Here is a 15,597-nt window from a genome sequence, read left to right on the forward strand (position 1 = left end):
GAGGCTCATAGTTAAGTGTTGGTGGGTCTTCCAGAGTTTGGCTCCCAGCACCCACTTCAGCCTGTAACTGTAACCACCTGTGACTTTGCTCCAGGCTCTGGGGCACCTGACCTCTAAGGGCGCCTGCACTTACAAGCACCGATACATAATCGAAAATCCTTTAAAAGTACACTATTACCATGTCCGTCACACTGGCCACATGTCAAGCTGGCAGACCCATATGTGGGTGGTGGCTGCCATATTGGATGGTAGATAATACAGAACGTTATAAATGACAAGACTAAAACCGAATCACGTGTGTCTATATATAGATTTAGATATATGGCATCTTTCTCAAAGAAAAGAAACATTCTTATGAGGAAAGGAAGCTACTTTTTTTAAAATTTCTGAACTTTCTCAGCCTGTGTATAATATTTTTTAAATTGACGGTGATTCTAAAAACTTTAAAAAGTCACACACACACACACACACACACACACACACACACACACACGCTGAATGAAATATGCTTAGGACAAAAATGAGAGCTGAGATGAAGGAAAAAAAAATAGAGATACCAGAAATCTCTTGTGAATAAAAGCACCAGGGTAGGGAAAAGGTTCACTTTTTTTATATCCTCAAATAAATCATAGTTCTGACACCTAGGACTCCATGGTAGCCCACTGTGGTTTAGCAGATTGTTGTTAACAAGTCCAAGGACTCTGAGGCTGGTGGGTCTTCCTGGGGCTCTGAGGATGGCGGGTCTTCTTGGTGCTCTGAGGATGGCGGGTCCTCTTGGGGCTCTGAGGGTGGCGGGTCTTCCTAGGGCTCTGAGGCTGGCGAGTCTTCTTGGGGCTCTGAGGATGGCGGGTCTTCCTGGGGCTCTGAGGCAGCTGCACTGCAGTTGGTGCTAGTGGCTCCTTGTGCTTTCTGTTCTCTGAAATGCTTTACATGCAGCTGACCGCTGCGGTTCTAGCATTGTCTGTGGGGAGCCTGCCCCTTTCCACGACTGACAAATCCTATTGGAATCATTCACTAGGGTTGTTTTCGTTATAGCCACCACTATAGCCCGCTGAGCTTCTGGTAACTTCTCAACTTTCCCAATGCTGGAACCCTTTAATACAATTCCTCATGTTGTAGTGAGCCCTCATCATAAAACTATTTTGTTGCTACTTCATAACTGTAATTTTGCTACTGTTATAAATTGTAAATATTTGACATGTAGGATATCTGACATGTGACCCCTGAAGAGGTTGTGGCCCACAGGTTGGGAACCACAGTGAAAGGGACACTAGGATAGCAGGACAAGCCATTTAGCCCACCCTACATGAATCTTAGCTCACTCAAAAGCATCTTCAGCCTTTCTGTTCCAACCCCACGTGGCATCCTTTTTTACAAAGTGATTTTCTAAACCCATAAATGCTCAGAGGTTAGCATTATGTCATCTATATAATGAACTCCCCTTTTATTTATTTATTTTTTTAAAGGGGGTGGGTGTTAGATTTCTGAGGCAGCTTAAAGAGACAGGAGTCTGACTGTCAATAGATTGGACTATGTTTATTAGCACACACAGCAAAGGGGTAGTTTCTCTCCCTCTCCCTCTCCTTCCCTGTCCCTGTCCCTGTCCCTGCCCCTGTCCCTGTCCCTGTCCCTGTCCCTCTTCCTGTCCCTGTCCTTGTCCCTCTTCCTGTCCCTGTTCCTGTCCCTGTTCCTGTCCCTGTTCCTGTCCCTGTCCCTGTTCCTGTCCATCTCCCTGTCCCTGTCCCTCTCCCTCTGAAGAATTGAGGGGATCTGCCAAGGGGAAAAGCTGGTTGCAGCTCTCTACAGGGCAGGGTGAAAGACTTGAGAATGGAAAGATTGTTGCAGCCACCAGACTACGTGTAACTCTGCAGTCTGTCTTTGCTGAAATTGTGTGATTCAATCAAGACAGATGATCATGGGGGATAGGTTATCTCCTCAAACATTCTTTTCTGGGATGACTGAGCAAAATTATCTTTAGTGTTGTCATCAAAACATTCTATCATTCTAAACTCAATGCTATAAAAAAATGGAGGTGGGGGTGTTGGTCCTTCTTAGCTGCTCTCTGCTGAGGAGGGCCATCTTCAGCGGGGATAGTTCAGGGTCAGTTGAAGGGAGGTCCTCTGGTCACTTAGCAGGGGGACAGTTTAGCTTGATTGGCTTTAATGGATTATGCAATTGCTGTCATACATTCCTGGAGAAACATTTGAAAAACAATTCTAGCGATCTGGAAATAGACAATTTGGTTATAGATTAAAACTGAGAGATTTCCCAAAAAGGTGAATGGAAGGGAGAAATGGAGAGCAGACAGACAGTGAGCTGTGATAGGAAGTGGGTACAAGGTTATTCAGGACTGACAAGTCCCACTGCCAAGAGTGCTGCACCATGGTGAGCCAGAAGAAGTAGTAGGGCAGCAGGGAGTTGCAGAGCACTGAAGGGCTGGAACAGGCTGACAGCTAATCTGGCCTGGGGTGAATGCATGAAAGTTCCTCTTTATTCATTTTTTAAGATTTATTTATTTCATGTATGTGGGTACACACCAGAAGAGGGCATCAGATCCCCATTATAGATGGTTGTGAACCACCATGTGGTTGCTGGGAATTGAACTCAGGACCTCTGGAAGAGCAGTCAGTGCTCTTAACCGCTGAGCCATCTCTCCAGCCCGGTACGAAAGTTCCTGAAAGCCAGAGTTTAGCCACAACATCTAAAAGGTCCTTTTGCAGATGTATCAGGAGGAAGTGCAGCTGTTGTAGGGTGAGGGAGGTTCAGTAAGTAACGCATTTAAAAGATGCACAAAACTGTAAGTATAAGGAGGGATAATGAGGTAGGAATGAGTGATCCAGGGGAGGAGACAGAGTAGGAGGGAACCAGAAGCCCATACACAGGAGGAGGCTGTGGTTGGGTTTTTCGTCTGTTTCTTGCGTCTTTAGGCTCCATTCCAGTTAGAATTTATAGGCGCAGGAGCAACATCATTTGTGAAGGAGGGCGCATATCCCATATTTAGGGTTAGCAAGATCTAGTCTTGGAATACCGCAGCAGCCATAGAATTGAGTTCATCCTCAAGGATGTCAGGTTGATCTGGAAAGTAAGTTTTTTTCTGGAGAGCAGGTGAGAGAGGTTAATTGATGTGAAGAGGCTTTAGTCCAGGTATTTTAATTCTGAGTCCTGAAAAGAAAGGGAAGAAGAGGCATGAGTTGGATGGTCCACGGCATTAGTCCCCCTTTTAGGGGTCACTGGAACTACCTTCATGGCTTCGGGGCCACTGCTCAATCTTTTAAGAGCTTCACACTGACACAATGGGTACTGTAGAAGTGACGGCAGTTAGTGCCTCAGAGGAAATCCCAGGGGCCACACTAGAACTTATCAGATGACAAAGACCCAGAACATGAGGTAGGGGACAATGACTGTATAGCCTGTGGGACACAGTTATTGAGGAAGTTTTTATTTTACAGGAAGATTAACGTAAGTTAGTATAAAGTTAAATGTAATTGTACAACTGGCTGGACCAGGCACCTTCTGTAGAAGGATAAGGTCACTGTGATTGGCTGTTTGTTACATCAGACTCCTGCATAAGCAACAAGCAACTTGAAGCTTTAGTTAAAAGAAGTCAGTTAAAGCCAGCATCTGATTGACAAAAGAGAGAGAAAATCCTATTAAGTCATTTTTATAGCATTGTCTAGCAAAGTTTCCAAAGACACTGCTTGGATAGTCTGGATAGCTTTCCCAAGCTGTGAGTTTGATGACAGAACTCTGGCAGCCCCCTTTTAATGAGCATAGGTAGTTAGGGTACGGACCCCGGGGCTTTCCTTTGCTAAGAGACAGAATTAAAAACTAGGATAGCAGGATAACAGGCATGACCAATATCCAAATGGTCAGTGGTAGGTGTAGGAACAAGGTTCCCCTGTTCTCGGCATCCTCATATGCCAGTTCAGGAGACATTGAGGACAGAGTTGCTGCTATTTGTCTCTCCATCGTTTGAGACATTTCAAATGTGGGCACAGAGTCTGAAATCCTCCACCAGGCAAGAGAATCCATTCATCTGTCATGTGAGACGTGAGGAGTAATTCATCTTTTATAGATAAAGAGGAGATTTTCCTGGCCTGGCCTACTCAGTCAGAGTTGACCCAGCCTACACAGACCTGGACAGAAGCAACAGACTTCTGGCAGGTCTTCCCTCCACCCCCTATCCTTATTCTGTATCGAGGCTAGCATGCAATTTCTTGATGGGCAAGGGTACTACTCAAGCATGGGGACACCCTGCCATGCAAGGGTAAATTCAAGCCACCTCACTTAGCAGTCAGTCAGTTTTTCATAATCAGTTTTAAGACTTATTCCTGGTTTTGAATATTATTTTACATTAAATAAATTTCAGTTTACTATAAGCTTGCTCTGGGTAGTATATTGCTTTGGTAGTATATTCAGAAGGCAGAATAACAGGAGATATAAATTAGTCTCTCCCTCCAAGCTTGTCTCTGTAAATGAACTGTATTTGTGCTGAGCATGGCTACAAACAGGACTCTGAGTACATTACAGCATTTAGTTTTTTACGAAAGGTGACTGATGGATGACTTTTATGTTTTAGTTATCTTCAACAGTTTTTTAATGATAGTAACTTTTATAAAATGAGGATTTCATAATTTTATCTTTGTTAAGTTTGAGCCCTTTTCTTTTCTTTTCTTTTTTTCGGAGCTGGGGACCGAACCCAGGGCCTTGCGCTTGCTAGGCAAGCGCCCTACCACTGAGCTAAATCCCCAACCCCAAGTTTGAACCTCTTTTTGGTTACAATTTTAAACTAACTTTTCTCTGTTTTTAAACTGCACACACACACACACATCTTGCAGATCTTGAGATAAAGTTTACATTTCAGTGAAGCTGACAAGATATTACCTTGAATGGGGAAACATCTTTTTGTAAACAAAATCAAGAAGAGGGAGTAGTATTCAGAAAATTACATTTAGCTTCTTTTTTTTTATAAGCTTCTCTTGAGTAAAAAAATTAAATATCAGGAGATTTAACGATAACAAATAAATTTACTATTTGCTGTAAGAAAATATTCTAAGGGGAGGCAGTAGGTGACGTTTGGGGACTTTACTCAGTGTGTATCACAGCCGTTTCATTGCTGCAGAAATGGAATACTGCCCCATGTCTTTAGGTTTTAGCCTGTGCATCCAGAAGCCTGAAGTCTCATAATTAGGGTCTACTGCTTACAGCTGGGAGGCGTGACTGGCCACTCGGGTGACGGTTTGACGGCACTGCCTATCTTAAATCCCAGCTGTGATGACTTCCAACAGGCACAGCTGGAATTTTTATTGAGAGGTTTTGACAGAGGGTCTTTTTGTTGTTTGGTTTGTTCCCACTCCATCTGCCGATGGAGGCAGACAATCTGAAAAGCCCAACAAATACTTTTCGTATCAATAATATACACATCTGTAACCTAGAAGCCACCACGCAGAAAATTATAAGCAAGCATATCGAGGCTTGCCGAGGCAGAGACAAAGGCAGAGGAGCCTCAACAGCAGAAAATCACCTCAGTTGAGAGAAACAGACTTGGAGACCCAGTAGAAAGAGCTGGCTTTCTGGCTCTGGATGCGGTTGCAAGTGGGAGCTAAGCTCAGGGATGAAAGGGTTAATAAGATGAGTTAGGAAGTATAGTGTGTGTGTGTGTGTGTGTGTATGTGTGTACATGTGTGTGTGTGAGTATATGTGTACGTGTGTGCATGTGTGTGTGTGAATGTGTGTGCATGTGTGTGTGTGAATGTGTCTGCATGTGTGTGTGTGTGTGTGTGAGTGTGTGTGAGTGTGTGTGCGTGCGCGTGCGCACATGGCGGGGAGGTAGGAACTTAGACCTTCTCCATTCCATTTTATGAAGTTTTCTAAACCAGGCTAGCAGTAGCTACTGTCCAATGTGTATTAAAGCCAGATTTGAACCAAGAGCCAAACAAATGCGGCTTGTCTGAAGTCTCCCAAAGGGAGCTCTTTTAGATTAGCCTACGAATAGACCAAGGTTTGTGTCTTTTGGTGCAGACAATTTAGAGGTCATGGTGAGTACAGAACCAGGTTACAAAATGGGCCAAATCCAGCCACCTGATGTCCTTCGGGTTTTAAACTAACCAAAGAGGCCTAGAACGTAGGAGAGACATCTCCATGTTTCTCTGTTTCTAGGAGTTGAGAGAATAAGGAGCCAGTTCAGAACTCATCAATTCTCAAGGCCTGTGCAAAGTTCCTGGGACCTTTGACTGAGAGAGTTTCCAGACGAGGCAGAGTGTGACTGCTGGAGCCGAGACCCAACCAGGATCCCTCTGAGTTAGCGTCCATGAATTTCCTTGTCCTGACAATTTGACCCTGTTGGATTCGTGGTCTAATCTAATGGAGAATTGGCCTTCTGCCTGGAGGTCAGACTGTGTCAGAGCAAGATAGAGACAAGTTAGAGAAGTCTGGAGAAGGGAGAAAAAGAAAAGCTGCCTGAAAGAGATGGGGGTGCTGGTCAGCCACATGGGGGACCCCAGCAGGTGAGAGCAAGGGAGGTCCGTGTGGAGGGCTTGGGTTGCCAGTGGACCTTGGATGCCCTTCCTGGGTTTGGGCACTAATTGTTAGATTTCTGAGGCAGCATAAAGACACAGAAAGCAGAAAAGAGATAGAGTCTGACCTTTGACCAACAAGACTGTCTTTGTTAGCACACGCAGGAAGGGGAAGGAAACTGAGGGGTCTACCAAGGAAAAAAAGCTGACTAACCCCTTGTAGGGCAGAAAGCAGAGCTTGAGAATTGGGAAACTGTTTTAGCCAGGGGATTACATGCAGTTCTGCCGTCTGTCTTTCTACCTCAAGCAAGAGAGATACTCCTGGGAGATAGATTATCTCTGCTAATAGTCTTTGCTGGACTGTCTGAGCAAGATCGCTTGTAACCTTGTATGAATCCTGTTTTATCATCAAGGCACTCTGTCAGTGGGTATGATGTAAAGCCAGTCATGGGCCACCATCTCATGACGAATAGTGGGACTGTGACGGTAAACTTGGGAAAGTACCCAGAGATCTACTATTGCTCTTTCCAAGTGAATTCAAATTGGTCTTAACATCCAAGAATGTTTCATTCACCTTCAAGGGTGTGAGGCAGGGTAAACCTCAGTAGGATAGCATACCACAATGTTGTCTGGGAGTAGAGAAATGTACCTTTTATGTATCTCTTCCATGATGCTGGCCTGCCCCTGCCTTTATGTGTATGGGCTTTCTCCACGCTCTGTCTCATATGTGGTCCCAAGTCCTGCCTGAGGTTTTTAGTCTTTCTCTCCGCTAACATGCACATCTCATATGCTATCCCCACAGCTCTCATGCACTCCTTTTCCTGCCCCACTGTCCTGCCTCAATAGGAAATGAAATTTTGATGTAAGTGGATGCATTTTGATAATGCAATATATATGTGTATGTGTATGTATGTGTTGTATACACACACATATAACTGTATTAGAAACTTTGCAATTACTCTTTAAAGAAAATGCAACAACTAACGAAAGGAGCTTGCATCATTATAAAGTAGATATTTCATGCTCCTTTCATGAGTGAACTCTTTTAAAAATCAAAGTGGTCAAAATGTGAGGCAAATATTGAATGCTCTCAAAGACCTACCACTAGATGGAGCTGCTTAGCAGGAGCTGTGTCCCTTCTTCAGTTGGGGTGTTCTAAAGGTTTTCAAATTACAGGACTGTAGACTTTTCTTCCAAACTGACCACGGCCTTCGTCACCATAGGCCATAATTCTAATAATAATGTCTCCTACCTCCACTCTGACCCAAACTCATGTCATTTTATGGTATTAGTTTTCTGTCCCACACATGTGTTTGTTAGAACTGCCATCCAGCATGGCACAGACAAGGGCAGGAGATCTCAGCTGGGAGAGACAATTCGGTAGCTTATGTTTTTCAGTGTGTATGTGTGTGAGCAGGGGGTGGGTACAAATGTATGCACGTGTGTGTGGAGGACAGGGGAAAACCTTGAGTTATTCCACAGAATAACTAGTCACCTTATTTTTGAGACAGGGTATCTGGCCAGCATAGAGCACACCAAGAAGACAAGCTAGGCTGGGCTTTTTTTTCAAGTAAAGTCTTTAAAAAATACTTTCGGGGCTGGAGAGATGGCTCAGTGGTTAAGAGCACCGACTGCTCTTCCCGAGGTCCTGAGTTCAAATCCCAGCAACCACATGGTGGCTCACAACCATCTGTAATGAGATCTGATGCCCTTGTCTGGTGTGTCTGAAGGCAGCTACAGTGTACTCATATATAATAAATAAATAAATAAAATATAAAAAAAATACTTTCAGTCATTAGATATATGGCATATTACTATACAACGTACTATTCATAAACTGTATATGTGATAATAATTAATTTTAGTATGGTATCGGGTGGAGATGATGAAGGAATATTGTTATACAGTTGTTATACACATCACAATTTTGCTGTTTCAAATAATACATAATTAAAAAGGCTTCCCTCACCGATACTGAGCTGTGTCTCCTCCTTTCCTAAGAAGGCCAAGGCAGACTGCTTATCTGATGAAGATGGAGTTTCTGAGCTAACTGAAGATGTACCCGAGTTTCAAACAAACCAGAGGGTAAAGACGGGGGGTCGAGGCGACTGTATTGGTTTCCTTTCTGTTAGTGCAATAGGATACCACGACATAGAAAGAAGAGCTGACAATGGCGGAGGAGGAGAGCTCGCAATGGTGGAGAAGGAGAGCTCACAATGGCGGAGGAGGAGAGCTCGCAATGGCGGAGAAGGAGAGCTCACAATGGCGGAGGAGGAGAGCTCGCAATGGCGGAGAAGGAGAGCTCACAATGGCGGAGGAGGAGAGCTCGCAATGGCGGAGAAGGAGAGCTCACAATGGCGGAGGAGGAGAGCTCGCAATGGCGGAGAAGGAGAGCTCACAATGGCGGAGGAGGAGAGCTCGCAATGGCGGAGGAGGCATGGTAGAGGCTTACTTCCTTCAGCAAGGCTGTGCCTCCCCATAACCTCCTTAAACAATGCCACAAATGAGACCGAGTATCCAAATGCGCGCCTATAGGGACTTCATTCAAGCCAACACAGTGACAATTCTTTCAATCACCTGAGTGGCTCTACTGAAAGGGTGTTCGGGCAGGCTGAAGCCGCAGCCCAAGGGCTTAGTTATTTAGTAAAGAAGTACAGAGGACACCTGCAAACAACAGCACTGCAGCCACGGGGAGCAAAGTGCTCATGATGCATGTGCTCTGCTGCACCCCACAGCCTTTGCCGTGACAAGACAGAGTTTCTGTCCTTCTCTGAGCCAGACCTGGCTTTTAGTAGATACTAAAGCAAGGGCAGACAAACACACACTGGCTTCTAAATCCATTTTTAGAAAAGATTTATTTATTTTATGTATGTGAGTACACTGTCACTGTCTTCAGACACAGCAGAAGAGGGCATTGGATCTCACCACAGATGGCTGTGAGCCACCATGTGGTTGCTGGGAATTGAACTCAGGACCTCTGGGAGAGCAGTCAGTGCTCTTAACTGCTGAGCCATCTCTCCAGCCTCTAAATCCATTTAAAAAAATAAATTGAATAAAGTGTGACTGGACCCCAGTTAGGCATTAATAGAGGTGTGTAAGAATAGTCTTTTGAAGGGATAACAAAGGATTTTTAAACCAAGCTAAGCACTTGCTCTCTCTCTAGACAAGCACCTGATGGTGTGATGTGTTCCTGGCAACGCCTTGGACTATGTCACAAAGAGGTGTGGAAGTAAATTGCAGAGTGCCTTCCACCAAGTGTGTTCTTGTGTCATGATGTCAGACCCTCTTCAGAGGCAGGGCTCTCCAAAGTGTCTTGCACCCAGTTATTTTGACTGGACTAATGCTCTAGATGAAACAGTGGGTAAGGCCCTGATGCAGAGTCTGTCTGAGAGGCTTTTTGTCTTGCTCATTACTGCTCTCATAGACTGATGGACTCTTTCTCTGTGAATAGTGGCACTACTTCTCTTGCTTTTAGGCTTCCCTGTCCTGCTTAACAAAGGCAGCCAAGGAAGAAGCTGGACAAGTCTGTGTGGTCTCCTTAGGTTGGTGGAGCTGTGGGGCGGAGCTAACGTTGTCATCTTTCTTACAAGCACCTGGTGGGCAGGCACCTTGAGCCAGATACCTTTCAAGATGCTGCTGTACAACAAACCAAACATCTGTCTTCTTATAGCTCATTTTGTGGTGGGGAGCAGGAAAAGAGCCTTGTAAGTGTCTGCTGCATCAGCAGATGCTACGAAGAACGTTAAAGCTGAGCCCTGGGCTAGAAGGCATGGGAATGGTGTGATGGGCTGAATAGCACACCCCGAAGGTGACCCTTCCCCTATTTGGGAATCTTACCTTACATGATCAAAAACTCACTGATCAAACTGAGTCGTGACATGAGGAGGTTGGAGAGATGGCTCAGGCATAAGAGCATTTGCAGTTCTTGTAGAGGACCTGAGTTCAGTTCCCAGCATCCACATCGAGCAACTCACAACTGCCCTCTTCTGGTCTCCTCAGGCATCTGCATGCATGTGTGTGCTCACGAACACACACACGCCCCCACACAGAGCCACAAACACACATGAATAAAAGTAAAATATTTTAATAATGATAATAGATTAAATTGGGAAAAATATGAAAACTTGGAAAGCGTCTAGATAAAGATAGAAGAGAAATAAAACAGCTTTGTTTGAAGCCATGATGAGAGCTGCTGAGAATGCAGACATGAAAACCCACCCTTTTCCATAGTCTGCTAGACACACACACCTGCTTCAGTATTACAGACCCCCTGATGGCTCATCTACCTTGTCACCTTGTCCCGGCTTGGAACTGCCTAGGAGACACACCTCTGGGAATGTCTCTAAGAGAGTCTCCAGAGATGTTTAGCTGAGGAGAACCTCCCCTGAGTGTGAATGGCATCCTGGATGAGGGCCTTTGTCAGAGCCTCCTGGGTCCTCTGCAGTGTTTCACCCCCCCCCCCCGTCAGACCCTTCTGGGTCCCTTGCACGGTTTGACCCATGCTGAGCCTTAGGGATGCATGTGGAAGCCTTCTGTTCCTAACAAAGGAACAGCCTGGCCTGGACACACCTGGTTGTGTCAATTCGTTCCTGCCTTTTGTCTTTTCCCAGAGTTTTGATTTTGGGATTTAGGCTGGTCTTCCTGGATTTCTCTCCAGTAAGTTCGGGGCACATATTCGGTCAATTTTGCCTTTAGCCCGGGTTTCCCACTGTGCTTCCCAGATTTTTCCACATGGTCAACTTGGGGTATATATTCGGTGAATAAAGCTACAGAATTACCTTTTTCTTGCTTAACACCAATAACCCGTGTGTGTGTGTGTGTGTGTGTGTGTGTGTGTGTGTGTGTGTGTGTGTTCTTTAATCCAGCAGGCTTATGCCCAATTCTCGGTGCCGTGTCGGTGCGGGCATGGACAGGGCTTAGCTTGAATAGAAGGAGAAAGCAAGTTGATCACCATCATCTCTCTCTCCTGCCTGACTGCAGAGATAACGTATCAGCTGCCTCAGGCTCCGGCTGCTGCAGCTGGCTCTGCTTCCTGCCGTGGTGGACCGTTCCCTCAGACCATGATGTGAGGTAAACTCTTCAGGAGTTTGTGTCAGGTAGTCCATCACAGCAGTGAGGGAGGCACCTCCTATACCCCTTAAAGCACACACACAAGAAACTTAATCTGCAATGTGCAATGTTAGAGTTGGGCCTTAAAACGGTGATTAGGTCTTGAGAGAACAGACTGATGCTGCTATTGAATGAGTGGGTTTCTGAAAAGGGATATGTGGGCCTCACTTGCGCCTCCTCTCATGTGTGATGTATATATGCCATTTGTTCTTCCACCATCCATTATGAAGATTCTCATCAGGTGTGAGCCCTTTGGCTTTGACCTTCTCAGCTTCTAGAACTATAAGAAGTCAATCTCTGTTCTTTATAAATCCCCAGGTTGGGAACTGGACATGGTGGTTCCAGCCTGTAATCCCAGCAGTGGGGAGGCTGAGTTAGGAGGGTTACAAATTCCAAGGTAGCCTAGACTACATAGCCTGTCTCAAAACAAGTCTAAACCAAAACCAAATAAAATATTACCCAGTCCTGGTGCTGGAGAGCTGGTGGGCTGACCAGCTCAGGTAATTCTTGGGCCCAGATCCAGGCCTTTGAATTGGCCCACAGCAATACCCAGCCCATCTATGAACTGCTGGACTGTGTGAAGGGGCTCATCCTACAGATCCAAAACAGCAAGATCTCCATGACGCAGAGCAACAACAGGATAGGCAAGAGGAGTCCCAGTGAGGTTCCACTATTGATAGAGTAGCAGAAGGCTGAGGTCTCAGACCAGATCAATGAGTCATTCACAAGCAAGGAAGTGTGAACAAAAGGCTATACTGTGGGACACACTGTGACACACTACAGCTTTCATAACAGATTTTTTTTGTTTCTGTTTCAGAAGAGGTTGCAAGAGTGGAGGATGGATGTGAGGTGGGGGTATTTTTAAAAATTACCCACTCTCAAATCTTTTACATAGGAGAATGAGTAGTTCTCAGGCAGGAGGACCCGATATCATCATCTGTCACTAGTACTTCACTCTAAATTCTATCAGTGATTAGAGAAAGCCACTCACTTGTGCTTCTATTGCCCGCATCCAAAGGGAACCTTGTGTGTATCTTTAAGGCAAGGTCTCCTGTAGTCTAGGCTGGTTTGGCATTTACTATCTGGTCAAGGGTGGTCTTGAACTCCTGACCCTCCTGCCTATATTTCCTCAGTGCTGAGTTTGCAGGCATGCCATTACCTACGTTTATGACTGGAAGTTGCCTTGCCACTTGGAAACCTCAGAAGTTCCCCACTCCCTGGAGCCTGGATGATCAGTTCGATTTGCTTTGATGATTACAATTCCATGATGTGACTTTTGTCCTGGTGTAAGACGATCGCTGTAGGTGACCTTGGAGAGAGGCACCATAGCTTTAAGAAAGAATTAATCGGGCCTCAAATAGACAGACGTTCTCAACTACAAGTTTTCTGGGGTGAATGTCTTAGCCAAGGGGGAGCCTGCTGTGGGGAGGTTTTTTTTTCCTTTTTGCCTGTATTTGTTGGTATAGTGATCCTGGATTATCTGGGCACACTTGCCTGGGCCTTTATATGTTGATGCATGGAAATTCCATGTAGCAAAGTGACACTGAGGCTGGACACTTTGCTTTGCAGATGGTGGGAGGGGCTATGAGCCAAGGACAGGAGGATACAGCTGCAGAGCAAGGCAGGGACACAGGTTCTCCCTGGAGAAAGGTGGTTGGCCCATCAGACAACTTGATTTCATTTTGGAATTTTGAAAGAATAAGCTGGGTTGTTAAGTCAGCAACCTGGTGACATTTTATTACAACAGCTCCAAGGAATGTAGTGTGAAGGTGGGACAAGTGAACCAAAATTTGAATCCAGGCAAAACTGAGTCCTGAGAGGAACTGTAGGGCATCATCTGGGCAGACAGCCCAGCAGAGGCTGGTTGGAAGCAATTTGTGACTGGCCAGAGCTGAGGTCAGCAGGTATTCAATGTGCCTGAGAGTGGCTGGCTATTCCAGTTCATGCCATAGTGGTACTGGTTTGGATGCTATTAAAAATTACAAAGGAGGGATAGAGTGTTTGCTGAGAATGTACAAAGCCCTGGGTTCAGTGACCAGCATCATATAAACTCTGTGTGGCAAAATATATCTGTAATCCTATCATAAAGAGACGAGGCTGGAGGATAAGTAGTTCAAGGCCATCACTGGCTCTATTATAAATCTGTGGCCAGACTAGGTGACATGGAACCCCATCTGAAACACACACACACACACACACACACACACACACACACACACACACACACACTTTCTCTCTCTCTCTCTCTCTCTCTCTCTCTCTCTCTCTCTCTCTCTCAGGCAAGGATGCAGTCTGCCCTGATTCACCTTTAAAAGTGTCAAACTGATGAAGGGAAAGAAACAAGGGGGAAGCTGGAGAGTGGGCAGCTGCTGGGGGTGGGCAGAGAACCTCATGGCTGTGGGGCACCCACACACATTCTCTTCCTCTGCAGGAAACCTGAGTTACCTACTGGCTTCCTTCCTACCAACTGTATTCTGTTTCTTTTAGCAGAAGAGACTCCAGGAACTGGGTATGCAATAGAAAAGCGCCTCCTGTAGCAGAGCTGACACCCGATCTCCACTCAAGGCTGAGGGCCTCTCGTGGCCTTGTCTTCCCCATGCAGTATGCATGTCTCCATGCAGCTACAGCTATTTTTAGAACATTATAGCTGAAACACTTTGATCTTTTCCACACAGGCCGTCAAGGGCATTTCCATCTAAGATGCTAACCTTTGGAAAGGCTGGGGCTGATTTAGAATGGTGTGTGTGTGTGTGTGTGTGTGTGTGTGTGCGTGCGTGTGTGTGTGTGTGTGTGTATCTAAGTGTGTTTGTGTGTGTGTGTGTATGTGCTGTATGTGTATCTATGTAGGTGTCTGTGTGTATCTATGTGTGTGTGTGTCTGTGTGTGTCTGTGTGTGTGTGTGTGTGTGTGTGTGTGTGTGTGTGTGTGTGTGAATTGCTGGAGACAGAACCTAGGGCCTTATGTGTGCTCTGCTGCTGAGCTAGATCCTCAGCCCTTTCCCTTCTTTGGACACAGTCTTGCTTTGCAACCCAAGCTGGCTTCCCATCTAAGATCCTCCTGCCTCAGTCTCTTGAGTGTGGAGATTATAGATGGGTACCACCTTTCCCAGCCTTTCAGTTTGTTTTCTATTGTAACAAAATACCTGCAATTGAGAAACTTACAAGAGAAGACGTTGACTTTGGCTCAGTGTCCTGGAGGCTGGGAAGTTCAGGATGTCACTTCTGGTGGGGACCGTATAGAATGTCACATTGTGGTGGGTTTCAAGAGGATGTGCAGACATGCATGGAAGAGACAGCATGGGAGGTACCCTGACTTTATGACAACCTGTTTCCATGAGAACCCACCCTGTCCTGTCAGAAAGGCCTTAGCCTCTCTAAAGCCCAGCCATCCTTAAAGTCTCCCATCACAAGGCTTCTCCACCTCCCTTCCCCACCTCTCTCCATGCAGGACTTGGATCTGTCAGTCAGTGTGTGTTTTAGAGGGGATAAGCCATCCTCGCTCACAGCAGACTTGCTTCAGCTGTGTCGGGGCTTCTGTGGAGGACTTCCTTTCCTCAACCTCAACAGGGTCTTAGTTGTATCTGACTCCTATCACACAATCTGGATTGACCAGAAGTCAGATGCTCCCTCCACCATTTTACACAGGTGGGGGCCACTAAGAGACTTCTAAGAGTAGTTCTCAATAAGGTGGCCTTGAATTTCAGCACATTCAGTGCCGCAATAAACAAGAGGGAATTCTAATTTTTTTTTTTTTACCATCAGTTTTCCACTGTGTTTGAAACCTAACCTAACCCAGGACTTCCTGTTAATCATAGTGACTCTGAGCTATATCACAGCTCAAACTGTGGCAAGGCAAGGTAAAGGACTTTGAGCCTCTAGGGTGGCAACTTGTGAAATGGTGGTGGGGGCCACAAAGGACAGCTAGTAAATCTTATTGATGGTTTACTTTGGTATTGTCTAAGGGCCTCCCAGGG

General features: G+C 45.6%; 1 long non-coding RNA gene and 1 pseudogene across 1 annotated transcript in view; both read left to right on the forward strand.

Annotated features, from left to right (window-relative positions):
- Window positions 1–8,492, forward strand: part of LOC147994834 (uncharacterized) — a 13,359-nt gene extending 4,867 nt beyond the window's left edge. The window contains exons 2-3 of the long non-coding RNA XR_015686542.1: window positions 6,160–8,112; window positions 8,308–8,492. This is a non-coding gene — a long non-coding RNA (uncharacterized LOC147994834). The remainder of the gene's footprint in view (window positions 1–6,159; window positions 8,113–8,307) is intronic.
- Window positions 8,493–8,731: 239 nt separating this feature from the next.
- Window positions 8,732–15,198, forward strand: LOC100363281 (hypothetical; annotated as a pseudogene).
- The last annotated feature ends 399 nt before the right edge of the window (window positions 15,199–15,597 follow it).

This window comes from Rattus norvegicus, chromosome 4 (assembly GCF_021556685.1).
Source record: "Rattus norvegicus strain SHRSP/BbbUtx chromosome 4, alternate assembly SHRSP_T2T, whole genome shotgun sequence".
Lineage (NCBI taxonomy): Eukaryota > Metazoa > Chordata > Mammalia > Rodentia > Muridae > Rattus > Rattus norvegicus.